The sequence below is a fragment of the Grampus griseus genome, assembly GCF_964374135.1.
Source record: "Grampus griseus genome assembly, chromosome: 15".
Taxonomy (NCBI): domain Eukaryota; kingdom Metazoa; phylum Chordata; class Mammalia; order Artiodactyla; family Delphinidae; genus Grampus; species Grampus griseus.
In genome coordinates this window covers 87842031-87859334 of record NC_139009.1, presented here as the reverse complement: position 1 = coordinate 87859334, position 17304 = coordinate 87842031, and the positions used below count along the sequence as shown (strand labels likewise).

The window sequence follows — 17304 nt, the reverse complement described above, 5'->3', positions numbered from 1 at the left end:
ACCAACCTTCAACTGAACAATTTAATGACCACCCGGGGGTAAAAGCATTACTCATAAGACTAAGAGAAAAACCTGCGACCATCTGAAAAAGTGGGTATTTTACAGAGGATCGGCACATACAACACCCTGTGTGTCCAGCACCCATTTCCACGTCTGGATACGTTAGGATGCTTTCAGCTGCAAGGAACAAAAACACCCAAAGTCAAACTGGTGTAAACGGTGAGAAACTTATCACACATAATTGGGAGATCGGACTTGGGAGAGACCCAGGCCCAGGACAGATCAGAAGCTCACAAATCCAGGTTCCTTCCATCCTCAGTTCTGACAGCTTCGTGCCAGATTTGTCTCAAGGCTGATCCCTTCATGGTCGCAGGATGGCTGCCAGGGGGGAACGAGGACTACCATTTCATCATCTGAAGATTCATTACTACCATTATTACAAAGGGCACTGAAAAAGCAAAAAAAAAAAATGCTGCATCTTGTTATTAAGAAAAACACAGGGAATGGATGCTGCTAGGCAAGCAACAATGCCCACTCTGCAGTGTCGCAAACCTTTATAGGTCCATGAATCCCCCAAGGATCTCATTCAGTGGGTCAGGGTGGGGTTAGGTCACAGGTGATGCTGAGGTTTCTGCCCCCCCCGCCCCCAGCACCTGACAGCCTCGTCCTGTATCTGTCAGGCTGGCTGCCGGGGGGGCTTGGAAGCTCACCACACAGCTCTCTCTCAGCTGCACAAAACACTCAATGGTGACAAACCAACCATAAACTCCAGCCCTAACGCAGATACCACGGCCGCCTGGAGCGAAAGACATCAACACCATATCAACCCAGCACCCCCTGGAGTCTGTGGCCTGGAAACATTTCTTAGTGAGAACTGTTCCTTCGAACACTGTTTACTGTATGGACTAGTCCCTCCCAAGGTTCAGGCTGCTGAAGGGCCCCCCACCTGCTCTGGCATCCTGCTGCACCTCTGCTCGGTCCCAGGCTGCAGACTTTGCTCTCCTGTCTCTCTGGATCTCTCTCTTTAACATACAGGAAAATCCTTCAAAAGGAACACGTCTCAGCTGTGTCTACAGACCCCCCGCCGGGCACCTGGTGCTCAAATTAACAGCACCTGAATCACCTTTGTTTTTAAAAGGATGGACCACAACCAGGCAGGAAACATTTGTTTTCCCTGCTCCACACCCGTTTCTAGTAATGACGCCTCAGTTCTCCTTCTGTGAGACGGAGTGAGGAAGCCCTGCTCCCCCGGGTGGACACCCGCCCACTGAGGCCAGGCCGACCCGCTGCTCCCGACACCGGGATCCTGAGCCCAATGACACAGCGGGTAAAGAAGCCGGAAAGGACTCATCCCAAGAAAGGCAATCTGAAGACAGGGTGACTAATACCCCGGTTCTTTCCGAAACGTGAATAATCAGTTTTCCTCTTATCTACAATTTCACAGCCTTTCCGATAACCCCTTTCTTGACTTAGGTTAGCCAGAGCTGCTTTCTGTTGCCTGTAACTGAAGGAGTCCAGTGGACAGACAGAATGACTATGGAGAATCACGCACTTCCCTGCACAGCAGGACAGGTCACTCAGCTTCAGAGACGACCCAGAGCCCTTCACCTGACAAGGGGACGGGGTCCATCAGCACATGTACTCTGTGCCCCTTTGCAAACATGGAGCGATTCCTTCTGTGTTTTATGGCCAACAAAGAGGGCACTTCAGACATCAACGAACGGTACTTTCCCAAAGGAAAGCCCCAAACTGGAAGGGTCCACACTGCACGGCTGACACGGCTGTAAACAAGGCACAAGTCCTGCCACAAGGGCTCACCTCACACACTCTAGAAACAGAACTGTCTTCCTCAAACGTGCAAAGGAAAATGACCAGAGAAAGAAACAAGCCACAGAAAAAGATACCCGGGTTCCCCGAGACCAGAGACGCACCGTTCCCAAGAACCATTAACAAGAAGAATGCACCAGGAGCTGTGAATTCATGGTCAGCGGACATAACGGGTGTTGATCACATCCCAACTCACCGCATGAGGCCAGTGCTACCTTGACACCCAAAACCAGACACAAAATAAGAAAACTATAGAACACAGCGATTATGAACTCAGACTCAAAAATCCTCAAAAAAAAAAAAACCACCCCAAAACAAAAAAAAGAAAACCTAAGGAAACCTAAAAAATAAAACACTGCAAACATCTAAAAAGGATTTTACACCGTGATCAAGTGGAATTTACCCTAGGAATGCAAGTTTGGTTTAATATCCAAAAATCAATCAATGTAATATACCATATTTACAGCCTAAAGGACAAAAACCAAAATCCCCGATTCTCTCAACGGGCGTAGAAAAAGGATTTCAGCAGCCTTTCATGATAAAAAACACTCCGAAAACTAGGAATAAAAGAGATATACTTAATGGTCAAAAGATGAACGCTTTCCCCAAAAGATCAGAAACAAGACAAGGAAGCCGCTTCCAGTCATCCTTGTACTGTGGGTCTACACATACAATGGATTATTACTGAGCCGTAAAAAGGAAAGAAATGCTGACACAGGCTACAGAATGGATGAACCTTGAGGACACTGTGCCGAGTGAAATAAGCCAGACACAAAGGGACAAATCCTGTGTGATATCCACTGAGACAGAAAGTAGATGGTGGGGCAGGGGCTGGGGGAGGGGACGGGGAGCTGACGTTTAGTGGGGACAGAGGTTCAGTTTTACAAGGTGAAAGTTCTGGAGACGGATGGTGGGGACGGTTGCACATTATGAATGTATTTAATACCACCGAATGGTGCTCTCAAAACTGGTTAATCTTACACTCCAGGCGGATAGTGTCAGAACTGAATTAAAATGTAGGACAAACTGTAGTATAGATAACGCCGCCAAAATCATTTCACATCAAATTCTCTTCACGTTTACAATTACTTTCTTGGGTTTGATTTACAGACGTGGGTATTCTGGATTACAAGTTATAAACCATTTCAGACTTGATACATACTGCCAGATTATTTTCCTAACAAATCTTACAAATATACCCTCATGCCAGAGATACAAGATAATTATGTTTTTAATAAGATCTGCTAATATTGTAGGCAACTGATAATGTCTATTTTATTTCTTTGATGAATCACTAATCACGCTGGAACACTTTTTGTACTTTTGTACATTAATTATATTTCCTCTTTTGTTTCTATTTTGTTATAGTATCTCTGTTCACGTTCTTTTCCCTACACATGTACTAGGGTTTTCATATTCTGATCAATGCATAATACTAATATTTTCTATGTTGCTTTTGTCGCAAGTGTTTTTCCCAGTCTGTTTTTTGTTCTTAATTTTCAGAAATTTAATTTATTCTTATTCAAATGTCTTTCCTTTTGTAATTTGTTCCTAAAACTTCTGAATTTAAAAAGTACTTCTCATTCTAGGACTTTCCTGGTTAGAATCCGCCTGCTGGAGCTTCCCTGGTGGAGCAGTGGTTAAGAGTCCGCCTGCCAATGCAGGAGACACAGGTTCGAGCCCTGGTCCGGGAAGATCCCACATGCCGCGGAGCAACTAAGCCCGTGTGCCACAACTACTGACCCTGCGCTCTAGAGCCCGCGTGCCACAGCTACTGAAGCCCGCACACCTAGAGCCCGTGCTCCACAACAAGAGAAGCCACCACAATGGGAAGCCTGCGCACCGCAATGAAGAGCAGACCCCACTCTCCTCAATTAGAGAAAAGCCCACGCGCAACAACGAAGACCCAACGCAGCCAGAAATAAATTAATTTTAAAAAATTAAAAAGTATTTCTCATTCTGAAAAAGTTAATAAACATTTCTATTTTATTTTAGCATTTATCTGGCTGAATTTTATAAGTAACTATTAAATATTATCCATCTGGAATTTCTTCTGATGTAATATAAGGCTATAAAGCTATAAACTGGTTTCCCCCCCCAACTGCTAACAAATGATCTCACCATTTGTGGGACACTAATTGAATAATTTGCCTCTTTCCCCCTGAAAAACTCGTTATCACAGAGCTTGTGTGATGAACTATGATGTGTAAACAGCCAACACGGCTCATGTCCCCCCCACACACCACATTCTTCCCTGCAGTAACCTGCTGTTATTCTTGCCCCTTTATTCCTCCAAAGAAAGAAACGTCGGGATAATGCTATCAATTTTACCAGAAGACGCCCACCTGGAATTCTGATTAATGGTATTGAAGCTATATATTAATATGGAAAACTGAAGAAGTTCACAAGAAAAAATGTTCATGTGTGATCCAGAAGATTTCATCCATTCCCCTGGAAGCCTCACTGGTGCAGAACAGCATCTTCCCATGTCCGAGAACTGTTCCTGCACTAATCCTGAGGGAGAGAAGAAATGCTGAAATACTGCACAGAATTACTGAAATTACATGGAGTTGAAATGAGCCTTCAAATCTATTTTAATGCTGACTGAGGGCATGTTTATTAGCATTTACTCATGTGTTATTATACGGCAACATTTAAAGAGCTCTACCTCACTAAGCCAAACCCCATACACACCAAATAAAACATATGACACCATTACTTATTCATTTGACAAGCACTTACTGAGTGCCTCCTGTGTGCTCTGCATTGTCACTTGGGCGTGGGATACACAGGTATCCCAAAAAGCATCAGCAGCTTTTTGTGGGACAATGTAGCATTCTTACAACTTAAGCCCTTTAATCAAAATTTATCTAACAAATCCAACCTCAAATTTTGACTTTCATCCCATTTGTTTAGCTAATCTCTAGCAATGCTTCCTCCTGGGAGGCATGATTAACCAAGGCTGCGCAAAACAAAGCTTCATTTCTAAAAAGTTCCCAAGCCCTGTATCCTTGGCTTCCCCATCACCCACTTAATCTGTCTGCTGCAGCCTTCACGTTCCAGAAACTATCACCACAACTTCCTTCATAGAAAGCATCTAAATGACCAAACGTATTATCAGAAAGCGATGTGGGTGTTTCTTTATTTTAAAAATCAAAAGGGCTCAAGCTGGGAAAACGCTTCTTAAGTCTGGTCTCACGGTCCTCAAATGACCTTTGTGGGAAAAAACAGACCTCTAAAATTTTGAGGAATCGCTGGGACTTTTTTGTCTTTTGTCAAATTCAATAGACAGCTATATAATAAAATTAAGCACCACTTTCTAAACTTCACCGATGTCCTTTGTCATCACCAGTAACACTAGAGAGGGGAAAGCACCTGACAAAGGCTGGAAAGCCCAGGTCTAACACAGGGAAGCAACAATCACGTAGCTTACATACGCATAAGTACCCACGCTAACACATTCTGTTAAAAGCATGAAGAAACTGCCTTAAACAGACAACTGCAGATGCCTCCTGCTTTGTGCAAATCTGGCAAATGCCCAAGAGACAAAAAGTGCTCTCACTTCCTGATGCGAGTAAGCCAGCATTTAAAAAAAAAAAAAAGGACATTAAGTCCAGAACCACCATTAAATTATCTCAGACATTAGCTTGGCACCCACTTCAAAGTTACATCATTGTGATTCTGGTCTGTCTTATAACACAGACAACCTAGTGTCCTATACATATATCTTAAAAATTTTTTTAAACGTATTTTTTTCATCATCATCCTCAATCATGTAAATGTACTCAATCACCCGAAACCAGCTAAGTGCTAACAGAACTTTCCAGGTTCTAGTAGGAGCTGAAGCTCCTACTATCTTAAACTCATTTTTTAAAAAATTTATTTATTTTTGGCTGCGTTGGGTCTTCGTTGCTGCACGCGGGCTTTCTCTAGTTGCGGCGAGCGGGAGCTACTCTTTGTTGCGGTGCACGGCCTTTTCAGTGCAGTGGCTTCTCTTGTTGTGGAGCACGGGCTCTAGGCGCGCAGGCTTCAGTAGTTGTGGCACGGGGGTCAGTAGTTGTGGCTCACAGGCTCTAGAGCGCAGACTCAGTAGTTGTGGTGCACGGGCTTAGTTGCTCTGTGACATGTGGGATCTTCCCGGACCAGGGCTTGAACCCGTGTCCCCTGCATTGGCAGGCGGACTCCTAACCACTGCGCCATCAGGGAAGTCCCTCAGACTCATTTTTGAAAACAGAAAACTAGTCTCAGCCGTGTTCCCTGTAAGCCAAGGATCCCTGGCTTTTACAAAAACGTCACTACCCACACTCCACAGACAAAGGCTGCTCGTTTGGCGGATGAATTACTCCACCTCAAGATTCTAATGAAGACCACGCTCTCATCCCTGACACATGCCTCACGGTGACAAAATCTACACTGTGCTCCACAGAAAGAACAGTTCTGACAGCCATCCGTTAGGACCCAAGGGAACTGGGGTATTCTAATGTGGGCAATGACCTTAAACTCTGATGTTCTGGACACCATTTTACCACACACTCTCTGAATGAGAAAATTTGAAAGTAGTGAACGAATATTTCTTTTGTTGTAAGATTTCCCATTAGAATAGCAGAAAGAGGCATTCAGCTCAAGCCCGAGGAGTCAGGCTCAGTCTTAACCCATATTCAAACCTCTGAAGAATAAATCCAAGCTGGAAGGAAGGCATAAGCCAGACGCCAGAGGTCCCTTCTTTAATTATGTGCTCATTACTGATTAGCAGGGGTCGTTTTTACGTTTCTGCATGTGCCTCTGTGAGCCCAGGATGACGGCACGACTGCCCTTGAGGGCGTCCAGGCACTCGAGGCCGCGGCTGGTGATCTCCCCATCACGTTCCAAGGATTCGAGAGAGACGTCCTCGACTGACGTCACCACATCCCGCCCCTCCCCAGCTGTCCTCCGGTGGAAACGGTAGGACGCCGGCAATTCCCACAGAAGCCCCGCCCGCAGGGCCACCGCCTGGATGGGGACCTGGCCGGGGTCAACCTCCTGGGCAGGATCGGGGGCTCATGAGCTCCTGGAGGAGCCCCGCCCCCACCAAGGGAGGGCGCACGGCTCAGAGCACGGGTCTCGGCCCCAACCGAGCCCTCGTGGAATGGGAGCACGACGATCACGGGCACCACAACCACGTGCTCGTCCGCGTGCAGGGCTCCCGTCCAGCACGAGGCTCAGGGCGTGAGTGTGGGGCAGCTGCAGACACGGAGAGGGACCTGGACCGAGTCACCTGACAGCGCGCATCATCTGTCACCTGGTTCCACCGGGTTACCAAGTAGTCACGGAGGAAGAGGAAGCTTCCCTTCTCAGAAGTGCGGCAGCTAAGACAGGAAATGCCTTCAACTGCAGCATCACGACATCAGCCGAACCCTAAGGAGTTAACCGTCTAGGTGGGAAGTCCGCAAAACGCGGCCCCCAGGCCTGTGAGCTCAGAGTTGTCACGTGTTCACCTGTGCTCAGGAAACCTCCTCTCCTCCCTCTTTCCGGACAACCAGCATGGAGTGCGCGTGACGTGCGGGGCCCCGTTCGTCTGGATGTCTCACACGTGGAAACTGGTCTAACTCCGTGACCAGCACTATTCCCTTCACTCCGCACCCGAGGCAGAGGCAAGCCGGGCACCCCCGGCGGGTAAACGCGAAGCTGGGGTCTGAGCACAGGCTCCTTCCCGTGGCAACATCTGATCGCACAGCTCTTTTCATCCCGGTAACATGGAGCTGGCAGGGGTACGGGAGCGCCAATGGGCCAGTGCTCCAGCTGGAAAACCCAACATCCCTGGAATCAAGTCACCAGAATTCAAGCTCCAGCTCCTTCCTGGGTCAGCTTCCTACCCTGAGCGCATCTTTCAAATTCCCAAATCTCCGATTCTTCATGCGAAAGCAAGGATGTTCGTATTTATCTTATTGGTCATTCACCTCCTTACTGAGCATCTAAGGGGCGCCAGGCATTGTCGCTAGATCCTGGGACACGGGTCGAACGGAGAGAAACCACCTCTGAAGGGAGTGGGGTGTAGGGTGGAGCTCTGGGGAATCACCCCTCACAAGCCACGTGGCAGGTTTTATACCATTGGGGTCATGGTGCACGGGGCCGGCAGGGGGGCTGGGGAGGGAGGAGGGGGAACAACAGGGCTGGACTGCCAAGGCAGCATGGAAAAGATGACTCCAGAAACGAACCCAGAGGACGGAACACCTCACAAGGCACAAAACACTGGGAAACAGGGTATGTAAAAACCTGAAGACACAAAAGAAAAAGGTGTGTCCTAACTTCAAACAGTTCTCAGAACACATTTCTCCGAGGGACCTGGGGGAAGGAAGGGGCAGATGAGTCACAAATGGGGCTGGGAAGGTAGGGACTGGGGGAAGAGGCAAAAGGTTTCATAAACCCCAAAGCGCTGCACACACAGACGAGGTTCAGGACAATCGTTACTAAGGCCCAAGTCATCACCAACGGTCAACATTCCCCTGTGACGTGAGGCTAGCACACAGCCCGGACAAGCTCAGACACAGGCTCCAAGACCCGCCCTGAGCTCTACTCCAGTGGCACCGAGGGGCTTCATACCTTCCCACCCTTTCCATGCAAAATTTCAAATCCAAACAACTGCAGTTCTCAGCCAGACAGTCTGCATCTGGAGAAGCCAGCCTGTGTTTCTAACAGAAGCTTAGAGGGAGCTGAGATCTGCAGGGTCCTTATAAAGACCTTTCAGTCCCCCACTTCTGGAGATGTAAGAGTCCAACACCAAAAACACTGTGCCGCTTCCCTCTAACCTCCAGAGTCTTTGATGAAAACCTATTGTCTTTCCAATTTCTTCCCATAAACGAATGGTGTCAATTTGCTCTGGCTGCTTTCAAGGTTGGTTTTTGTTGTTGTTGCTTTAATATTTATCTCTTTATTTATTTGGCTACACCGGGTCTTAGTTGCGGCACGCGAGATCTTTAGCTGTGGCATGTGAACTCTTAGTTGTGGCATATGGGATCTAGTTCCCTGACCACGGATTGAACTCAGGTCCCCTGCACTGGAAGCGCAGACTCTTAGCCACTGGACCACCAGGGAAGTCCCTTTCAAGGTTGTTTTTTTTTTTAGTGTCTTTAGTTTTTAGGAGCTTAATTATGATACGTCTTGGCCTGAATTTTCTTGGGTTTATCCTATTTGTGGTGTGTGCAGCCTCTTGAATCTGTAGGTTTACATTTCTTGCCAACTTGGGGAAATCTTTAGCCATTATTTCCTCTGGGCCTTTTCCACCCCACGCGCTTCCTCCTCTGCTTTCAGAATTCCAAGGTCCCACAGGTCCCCAAGGCTTTGCTCTGTTCCCCAGTCTATTTTCTCTGCCGTGAGTGCGGGTGAGGCCACAGTTGTTTCTGGGTGTTTGGTTGAAGTCGAGCATTTACTGTGTAAACATTTTTCTTCTTGTTAGACTGTCTTTCCTGGTCCCACAGAGAACAGTCTTCGTTGTGACATGTTTTTGGTCTGTACCTGCTGGCATTTCTAGACGGCCAGAGTCTGGGATAAAATGGGGATATGAGTGTAAAAAGAAAACCCAGACAACTCATCACCCCATTGTTCATCAGGCCCCATGGTCCCTGCCAGCTTGCCTTCTTCTCTCCACATTTCAGAACTTTTTTTTTTGGCCGCGTCATGCAGCTTGTGGGATCTTAGTTCCCCGACCAGGAATCAAACCCAGGCCCACGGCACTGAAAGCACCGAGTCTTAACCACTGCCAGGGAATTCCCCACACTTCACAGTCTTACGCTTGTTTTATACATAATGTCCAGCGTTTATCGTGCTTAGTGGGAGGAATAGGAAAATGTCCACCTGATCCATATTTCCCAGGTTCTTAACAGTTTGAATGCTGGGAAAAAATCTAAAGGTTAATACTTTGCGACATGTGAAAATTCTATGAAATTCAGCTTTCAGTGTCTGTAGTTAAAAGGTCACTGGAAAGCAGCTGTGCCCATCTACTTACATGCCGTCTACAGCGGCTTTCACGCTACAACAGCACAGCTGAGCCGAGGTGACAGCATCTACCACGTGGCCCTTTAGAGAAAAGGTCTGCTCGAGGGCCCTGACCATCCACGGCTGCCAACATCATCGCCTCCTGACGGGAGGACCCACCGCCCTCCCTCACGCAGTCACGGGTGTGGGAGCCCAGTCAGGCTTTTGGGCCGCAGCTTCCAAGAAGACGTGCGGGTCGAGGCCACGTTCACACCAACACTAAGACGGCAACTGCCTCTCTCACTCTCCTCTCACGGGTCACTGTGAAGTCTTCCAGAAGCTACGTGACATGAAGTATTACAAAAGAATGAAAGCCAGCTGTCTTCCATTAAGACATTGACGAGATCTGCCCAAAAAGTATTTTTAAAGTATCTTCTCTATACGTCTAAAGTATTTTAAAGCCACTCCACTCTTCACTATTTTGTTTCTTTGGAAAATAATCACAAAATATTTATGTTAACATACAAAAGGTTGATTAAATTTCAAATACAGCAAATATCAAGAAGCTCTTCAGGGTCCTCAACAATTTTTAAGAGTGGAAAGTGGTCCTGAGACCAAGAAGTTTGAGAACTGCTTCTTTAGATCCAACAATCAATTTATATACTTTATAGGGAACAAAGAAGTTAAACTGTGCCCAGAGGATGCGACCTGCCAAATCCAGACTGTAGGAAATTCTTCAAGACAAGGAACCCGTTTCTTCAACAAAAAAAATCACAAGAATAGGAAGGGGGGAAAAAAAAGATGGAAGGGGTACCTATATGTTAAAAGAAACTGAAAGACTTATCAAGCTCTCAAAAGGTATGAACCTTATTTAGATCCCAATTCAGAAAAAACTATAAAGTGAATGTTTGAGATAAAACAAAAATTGAACACTAACTGGGTAGTTGATGATATACAGGAAATAGTACTAATCTTTTTCAGGTGGGATAATGATGTTGTAGTTATGTTTAAAAATCTTTTCTAGAAGAGTCCTTACCATCTTAGGATACCTATTAAAATCTCTAGGGACTTCCCTGGCGGTCCAGTGGTTAAGAATCCTTGCTTCTACTGCTGGGGGTGCGGGTTTGATCCCCGGTCGGGGAACTAAGATCCCACATGCTGCGAGGCCAAAAAAATAAAATAAAATAAATAAAATCTCTAGGATACGACACAGGGCAGAGCAGAGGGACAGGACTGGGCCTCGGTCACAGGTGAGGTCACGCCAGGCAGTGAGGACTAAAGCTAAGGTAGGACATGGGGACACATTATTCTACTTTTTGTGTTTATGTCTGAACTCTCCATTAAAAAAAGTTTAGGGGCTTCCCTGGTGGTCCAGTGGTTAAGACTCCTCGCTGCCACTGCAAAGGGCACTGGTTCGATCTCTGGTCCGGGAACTAAGATCCCGCATGCTGCCCAGTGCAGTCAAAAAATTAAAAAAATTTTTTTAATTAAAAATAAAACAAGTTTAAAAGTACAGACTTCATGACATTCTTCCCCAGAAGCAGGGGATGAGGCTGGCCCATCTGCACTGGCACGACCCCCGTGCGGGGAGGTCTGCAGCCCACGTTTCGGGAGCAGCTCTGCCTGGTTCCTGACTCTCCCCCATGACGTGCCAAGTAAACCGGGCTCCTGGTTGAAGGCTGGCATGTCCCTACCTCCTGAGGGGCTCAAGAGACACTGCCTGGGGCCCATTTCTTACATTAATGACAACAAAGCTATAATACCTGGTGACAAATGATCAGTTCCTCCTTTAATTTCGCAAAGACTTTTTTAACTTCTCCTCTGGTACCTGGACACAAATAACCCCCATACAAGACAGACGACGAGCTCCACACCGCATCGTAACTACACACACCCCGGCTGACAGCACCGGACAGACCTGCACTGAACTGGAACATCGGTCCCCAGATTTGTCAAGGTCGCCACCACGTGCGCGGCACAGCCAGGAGCTCAAAATGAAAACAAACACACACACATGTACACACACACAAACAAAGACACCAAATTTAAGTGAAGAACGTGATCTCACCTGATACATTCTCTGCTGGGCCTCCAGAGTGAGATTGGGACCCTCCAAGTTCAGAAAGAAGGACCGTCCGGCAGTGAGATGAGGTAGCTCCCTCGCGGCTGCCATGCTCGGGGAGCAACTATTAACCACACACAGAGGACGCCTTGAGAGCGAGGAGAAGTGGGAGCCACAGCCTCGCCTGAACGGGAGGGGCCCCGGGGAAGAGACCTGGGGAGGGGCCACGGGGGGGGGCACAGCTCAGCATCAACCTCGGCTCATCTCACCCTGTCCCTGTGACGCGGGGACTTCCCAACCTCCTGTGCTGTTTCCTCATCTGTAAAATGGGCATAAAAATCCTGCCTCGAAGTGCAGCCGTGTCAGATTTGTGAAACAGATGTTTAACTCCTTTAAAGTACTTGTGTCATCGTAGGCCATTAATAAAAGATGGTTATTACTAAGAAAGTTTCCAGAAGAGCAGCCTAGCCATGAAATGAAATAATCTAAACAGGGATGACATCATTTGAACTTCTTCCCAGTGGTCCGTGGGTGCTGGGTCTCTGCCTGCAGAGTTAAGTTAAACCACATGTGAAGGCCATCTCGTCTTACCCCAAGTTCTGTGAGTTTATTCAAGCACTGTCACAGACACTCAGAAGAGCTGGCTCTGGACTCTTCAATTCACTAATGAATGGAGGAATAAAAGGAGAAATAAAGCTCATTTAAATCCTATTTGTTTTTTTCTTGGACGTCTAACAAACATGATGGAGATGTTCCTTTACTTCCAGAGCCTACAATTTGGCAGAAAAGATTAGATATCTCTACGAATAACTGTAACATAAAACAGAAGTTGATAACTACCCGAAAAGAAGCCAAAGTGCTTTGGGAGGAAAGACATAAGCTCTGAGCCCTGAGCCCCCAGCGCACAACCTCAGTCCACATTGCAGGAACTCAGTATCCAGGGGCCAGAGGCAATCCTGCCCCGACTGCAGACAAGACACAGGAGAGGAAGGTTTTCCAGCCCAAGAGAGCCGCGTGGACAGAGGCCCTGTGATGGGAGAGCACCGGATGTTTTCAGAACCAAGGGGCCTGTGACAGGCCAGAAGGTGACGAACAGCCTGAACTCCAGGCGCGGCAGTTTGGCCCTTATTTGACAGGCAATCGGGAGTCTTCTCAACATTCTGAAAAGAGGGGGGGACATGACCAACATGATGCTTTAGGCGAATCTGGAACCGACACGAATGACAACAACCTGAAAGATTCTCATGAGCTGGGACCACGTCTCACCCGCCTGGGAATCTCTGCAGCCACACCCACCTGGCACCTGAGAACCACATGCCGCATCCACCACGTCGAGAAGGAGAAGGACCCACCAACGGCCCAGTTCCACCACCAGCTGTGCCCACACGCCCCCCCAGGTGGGCCCTGTGCTGCCTGGCAATGCGCCCGGCCTCAGGAGTCGAAACAGACACACGACACGAGGACTCCCACTCTCCCCGTGAGAATTACCTCATGGCCTGTCTGTGTGGATGGTCAGACTTGTTCCCTAACAGATGCACCAGCAGAGGAGCCCGCCAACAGGAAGGCCTCTCGGGCTGGCCCTGGGGGACAGCGCACAGGGTGAAGAGGAGACCCAGGCCTCCGGGGACGAAGAACCACCGTCACCAGCACGAGGGCCTCAGAACCCCAAGTCCTCAAGGATGCGCTTCACAAAAGGAATCCACTTCAAAGAGGTTGACATCCGGGATCTTTGTGATACACTAGCTCTGGGGCAACATCTGATACTTCATCCAGACGTTTCCAGAATTACCATGTTCATGGGGCTCAGATACATCAGACAAGGTCTCACCTGGGCGTCTGCAGCCTATGGGGATGTCCTAGGGTCAGGACCGCAGGTAAAACCAGGGAAATCCGAGTGAGATCGAGGGACTGCATGACCGTCGATACTGCGGCTTGGCTCACGCACCACCATTTTGCAAAATGTTATCAATGGGGAAGCGGGGTGAAGGATACACTGGATCTTTCTTACTGCTGCATGGGGCCCTACGTGACCTCAGGTGAGCTACGTCGCTCCTGCGCGTCCCAGCCCAAGCTCACCCTCCACCCTCCGCGCCCTCCCCTCCCATGGGATGCACTGGCCACGGCCAGCTGTGTCTGCACCTTCCAACCCACACACAGAATGTCACTGTGGACTCATGAAGGCAAAAAGTATGCTCCGACGTGAAAAGGATGCAGGAACGTGACCCCCTCTCCCATGAGCTCCTGCGTGCAAACGTCTGATGAGATGAAACAAGAGATGAGTGGTCGTCGCACAAGGGGTAAAAACCACAGCTGCTGGAGGGTCCACGGAACGTGGCAATGGGCACCCCAGCTCTTGCTTCTCTAGTATCTTAAAATTAAAGTTTTTGGAAGACAACCTGGCCACGGGCCAGCGTGTAACGTAGATGACATTTCTGTAGGCAGGAAACCACAGCTTAAAGCACAATTAACGAGAAATGTAAAATCGACCAGCAGTTTGAGATGCTTTCCTTCTATTTAAGGGCAGCCCTAGTTGAGAACGTGACCTACGCTGAGGTTTATTTACATGATCTTCTGAGGAACAGACACAAGATTACTGAAAACAGAGGCTCCTGGGGTAAGGCTCTGTGCTTCCATCACCGGCCTGGATCTGCCTTCCCCACTGCAGGCCCCCGGACCCTGAGGAGGGCAGGAAGGTCCCCTCGGGGAGGAAAGGGAAGGCCACGCACTGCACCCACACCCAGCAGGAGAAAGAGCGTCCAGGGGTGGTTCAGGGTCACCCCAAAGGCAAGGGGGGCGATGAACAGTCAAGACAGCGGTCCTGACAGCCCTAGGCCTGCAGGGCACACGGCAACCAGAACTGAGGCACCTTTCCCGCTACCAAGTTTTCATCAGTTTCCTTAAACTAAGTGCTCGATTTCCTCAGCGCACAAACAGGCAGAGAGCACTGAAGACCTACGAAGACCCTCGCTGCCAGGACACCACCTCTTCATAACACGCTGGCATCGTGCCTGGAAAAACCCTTCAGGGCAAAAGCTGCTTTTCCCCTAGTGGTTCTTCAAGTCCCACTGAAACTCCCTCCAACTAGAAAGCACTCACTACAACAAGCATTTGCCTCACATTTCTAAGAAAGCTCTTTGTAGATTTCCCTTTTTAAATATTCCAAATATCTGCATTTCCCTCATGATTTCAGGTTATGTTAACAGTGGTTCTCAAAGGGTGGTCTCGAAACCCTGGAGGGTCCCCAGACCTTTTCAAGAAGCCGGGGGATGAAAAGTGTTTTCATAATAATGCTAAGAAGCTCCGGGAAGATGCTGGGCCCTCCGCGCGGTGGAGGCATTTTCACTGATGGTGCAAAGGCAGCCGTGGGCCCAATGCCAGCCCCTAGCACCAATCAAGGCAGGGGCAGCGGTGATGGGACCCAGCGCCTCACCCCAGGCACCTGCAGGGGAAGAACACCCCTTTCCCTTCTCAGTGTCCCTGATGAAAGCGGTGTTGCCCCAGCCACTCTGGGAAAGTCTATGCTCCTGAGAAAGCTAAACATGGAATCACCATGCACCCGGCCACTGCTCTCTTGGACAATTATTCCAGAGAAAGGGACGCTTATGGTGACACCAAAAACCTGTCCACAAACGTCCATATGTCCTTATTATTAATAGCCAAAACCGGAAACAGCCCAAACGTCCTTCATTTGTTCCTCATTTGACAGTTAAGCCGTCCTATATACACCACCCTGAGGAGAAACTACAATACACACAACAGCCTGGACGAGTCTCCAGGGAATTAAGCTGACTTGTTTAAAACGCAATCCCAAAAGGTTAAGGACGGTATGATTCCACTCATACAGTATTTCTGAAATAACAAAATTTTAGAGATGCTGAATGGATGTGTGGTTTAAAGAGCAGGCGGAGGAGAACACAGAGGAAAATGGAATAGGAGGGACCCTTGGGGTGAGGGCACTAACTGTCCTCTATCTGGACCTCGGTGGATACACACACCCACACTCGTGATAAAATTACACAACACACACACGACTACAGGTAAAACTGGGGAAATCGGAATAAGATGAATGGATTGTATGACCATCAGTATTGTGGCTGGGACGGCACTACAGCTTTGCAAAACGTTATCAATGGGGGAAACTGGGTAGAGGATACACTGGATCTTTCTATACTATTTCTTACAACTGCATGTGAACCTACAGTTCTCTCAATAAAAGTTTCTATTAAAAAACGTACACCCATGTTCATAGCAGCGTTATTCACAATAGCCAAAAGGTGGAAACAACTCAAATGTCCATTGAAGGATGAACGAATAAACAAATGAATGGTATAAACACACAATGGAATATTATTCAGCCTTAAAAAGAAAGGAAATCCTAACACAGGCTACAAAATGGATGAACCCTGAGGACACTATATTGAGTGAAATAAGCCAGTCATAAAAAGACAAAGACTGGATGATTCTACTTATATGAGGAACCTGGAATAGTCTAAATCAGAGACATAAAATACAACAGGGGAGACCAGGGGCTGGAGGGACAGGGGAATGGGAAGCTGTTTAATGGACAGAGTTTCAGTTTCGCAAGAAAAAAGAGTTCTGGAGATGGACAGATGCCAGCGATGGCCACACAACATTATGAATGTGCTTAATACCACACAAAAAAGCAAGGGATTGTGAAGGGAAAATTCAGGATGGGAATGGGATGGGACCAGGAGACGATCAAGGCTCTTAAAAGGAAAGGGTTAAACTCTTTTTTTTTTTTTTTTTTGGTTCTACTCTTAATTCATATTTTATACACTGTATTTTCATTCTTTATATCTTACATATATTTTAAATTTTGTATTGATTGAATTTTCAATAAATTTTTTTAAAAACAAAAAAAAGTCCTTGATGAAGCAATACAAATTACTGTTATTAAATCTCGAACTTTGACCTTGTATTCTGTTTCTTGTGATGAACAAAGCACTTGGGCTGCATACCACAGTAAGACGATTGTCTGCAGGGAAAGCACGAGTGTGATCCAGTGCCGGCTGAATTAGATGCTTTTTTTCATGGTCTACCATTTTTACCAGAAAGAATAACAAACTATGGTTTTTAGACTTGCACTTGGCAGACATTTCTTGAAACTAAACAAAGTGAGTCTGTTACTTTGAAGAAAACAATTGCCAAGAGTTTCCTATCAATAATAAAAATCAAGCTTTCAACTGAAAATTAAAATATTGGAAAACTTGTATCCACCACCTGGAGTTTGACAGCTTCTCAAACTTAGAGAGTTTCTAAGGCGATCAGCCGTGATATTAAGAAATGTTATTTAGTGATGGTGTATAAAGAGATGTGTCAACATTTGGAAGGGCTGCCTAACTCAGTGAATCAACATTTTCCAAATGAGGGTGATGTTACAACGGGCACAAGCCCCTTCCAACTGCAGGGCAGACGGTGAATTTTAATGTCATGGAGAGTGAAAA

At 47.3% G+C, this 17304-nt stretch overlaps 1 protein-coding gene across 2 annotated transcripts in view; it reads right to left on the bottom strand.

Annotated features, from left to right (window-relative positions):
* The window catches only part of LIMS1 (LIM zinc finger domain containing 1), a gene marked incomplete at its 5' end in the record, with an annotated part of 94992 nt that overhangs the window by 76965 nt on the left and 723 nt on the right, over positions 1-17304 (bottom strand). The window lies entirely within an intron of this gene.